The sequence below is a fragment of the Bos grunniens genome, chromosome 1 (assembly GCF_055505025.1).
Source record: "Bos grunniens cultivar Pamir isolate PY7600 chromosome 1, Bosgru_T2T1.0, whole genome shotgun sequence".
NCBI lineage: Eukaryota > Metazoa > Chordata > Mammalia > Artiodactyla > Bovidae > Bos > Bos grunniens.
Window position 1 is genome coordinate 118,296,447 of NC_141165.1, and position 3,252 is coordinate 118,299,698.

A 3,252-nucleotide genomic window follows, 5' to 3' on the forward strand; every position below is an offset into this window, starting at 1 on the left:
CCTTGTAAAAGGAGAGAATGGAGTGAATGCTAAATGTTTATTACTTTCTCTTAAGCAGTATCAGATGGGGAGGAGAGTCAATTGAAGTAATGGAAGGTAGTAGTGAAAAGAGAAGGAGTTTGACTAGGAGACAACACACCAAAAAGAGGTATAAGGATTTAGGAAAGAGAAAGAAAGTCACACGGGAGAGCTTTTGCCTATTTCAAAACTCTATCTATACCCCAATATCTGTATAAAAATACTTATGGTACTGTCACCACCCCGGGAAGAGTTTAGTGCCATGTTTTTCTTTCATTATTGAAATTGCTTTAGTCTGTTAAATAGTTTTCTTGATGAATTTTACTTAGGACTTCAAATCATACACCAAGGTACTAAAAACATAATGGAACTGCTGTGTAAAATGAATGAATTTTATATTTTGCCAGGCCAGCAGTCACTGAAATGATCAAGAACATTCTGCTATCACTCCGTTGAGACATGATGTATGTCAATTTAAATTCTTTACTCAAAAAAACACATGTATGCCAATGTTCACTGCAGCACTATTTATAATAGCTAGATCTTAGAAGCAGCCTAGATGTCTATCAACAGATAAATGGATATATACAGTGGGATATTAGCCATAAAAGGGAATGAAATTGAGTCAGTTGAAGTGATATGGATGAACCTAGAACTGTCATACAGTGTGAAGGAAGTCAGAAGGAGAAAAACAAATATATTAATGCATATATATGGAATCTAGAAAAATGGTACTGATGAACCTATTTGCAAAGCAGGAATAGAGATACAGAGAGAATGGACTTGTTGACACAGAGGGGGAAGGAGTGGGTGGGATGAACTGAGATGATAGCATTGACATGTATACACGTCCATGTGTAAAATAGCTAGCTAGTAGGATGCTGCTGTATAGCACATGTAGCTCAGCTCAGTGCTCTGTGATGACATAGATGGGTGGAATGGGGCGGGGGGCAGGTAGTGGGAGGAAGGCTCAACAGGGAGGGGATATATGTATACACATGGCTGATTCACAAAGTTTTATAGCAGCAACTAACACAACATTGTAAATTATATTCCAATAAAGAGAAAAAACAAAAAAACCAATTAAATGTGAGAATATACAATTATAAAATATAAATTATACCTTAAACCATTTGGTTAATGTACTTCATGTGGTTGGGTATCTTAAATGGTATTAAGATCATGTCTGAGTAAAAGCAGTGAAGGAATATCATTCTTGAGTATAACATGACTTATCAATTTCCCTTAAGAACAAAATTTGGTGTTTAACAGAGAAAATATAATCAGATTAGTCTACATATGCAGACTATCTACATAAATTTTCACTATGCCCAAATGCTATCTGAAGTCGCTGCCAGATATAAATCATCTCCTTCCTTTCTTAGTAATGCAGAAGCATATTATTAAATTCCTAGAGTAATTCTGGGGAGAGACTCAGCAGTAAGCTGTCTGCAGGCAACACTCTGAGCAGCTGGAAAAATTAATGCCTTGATCCTGAAAGTGGAGCAGGAGGTCCAGGAAGCATAATGTTCACTCCACTCTTTTATCAAAATAAAAAACAAAGACCTTCAGAAAATACCAGCTATTTATAACCAGAAATTCTGTTTCACAACTGCTATTCATATAAAAGATACATATCAGGAAGATTTGGACACTTAAGTCATATAATGGGGTCTTTTTGAGTACTGCAAACACATTTTCTCATTACTGTTCTTCATATTCAGTTTTGGTTGTGATTAAGATTACAGGACATAGAATATTTACCTAGTGTGGTGGTGAGTTGTATGTATCACCCTGGAGGATGTTTTTGAGTGAGATTAATTTTTAAATCCATAAACTTTTAAACTGACTTCCATAAAGTGAGAGGACCTCATCTAATCAGTTGAAGATCTGAGTAGAGCAAAGGACTAGCCTCCCTGAGCATGAGGGAATGCTCCATTTGACTTCCCTCAGATTAGAATTGCATCATCAAGTCTCCTGGGTGTCCAGGCTTCCAGCCCATACTACAGATGGGGACTTGTCAGCCTCCATAATGACATGAGCCAATTACTCATGAAAAATTTCCTTGTATATACATATATATGCTACTCCTGTTGGTTCTATTTCTCTGGAGAAATGTGTTTAATAGATCTCATTCTGGGATTTCCCTGGTGGCTCAGATGGTAAAGAAGCCCCTTACAATGCAGGAGATCCAGGTTTGATCCTTGGGTCAAAAAGATTCCCTGAAGTAGAAAATGGCAACCCACTCCAGTATTCTTGCCTGGATAATTCCATGGATAAAGGAACCTGGCGGGCTATAGTCCATGGGGTCACAGAGTTGAACACCACTGATCTAGTTTAAAAATTGACCTATTGATAAAAGTTAGGAAATTATCACTGATTTTTATGTAATTATCTTTCATCTTATTTTTGCACTAATATTACATGCCAACTAGATATTTCTGCAAAACTAATTTGGGATTTAGTACAAAGATATTCTAAACTTCTTTTTATTTGTCATGTGAGTGCTCTTTAATAAAATTATATCAAAAATAGATGACTTAGATTTGAGTGGAATAAAAGAGGACAATGTCAGGAACTTTAAAATACCTCAAATGTTAGTTTTATTCTTCTACTTTATTATGTTTCCCCAAGACTGGAGTATAGTTCTTTTAGTGAAATTACAAAGCTGTCAACTCAATTGAAAACACATATTCTTAATGCTATAGTGCTTTGTCTATAAGGTCTCCCTAGTTCATTTCCGTAAATATTTATCTATATCTATTATTTTGCATGTTCTGTCTAAGGAATTGAAATACATTTGTAAATAAAGTATATCTCTGATTTAGTGCTTATGCTGAAGTGAACTCTAGTAAAAATATGGGTTCGTTTACAGTTTTATTGGCTTTGATCCCTGGGTTGGGAAGATCCCCTGGAGAAGGAAATGGCTACCCACTCCAGCATTCTTGCCTGGAGAACCCCATGAGCCTGGTGTGCTATAGTCTATGGGATCGCAAAGGGTTGGACATGACTGAACAACTAATACACATAATTTTATTATTAGCCTATTTTAAAATTAAATTTGTTTAGCTTTATCATTAATCTCATGATAAGCTTCCTTTTACTTTTTTACATAATATCTTCTAATGTCTTCCCATTGAAATTCTGAATAAAATGCAATATATAAATGTATTCATCTGACATCTGCCCATATCTCCACTTTTACACCACTCTTTGCTTTTTATGTTCCACTTA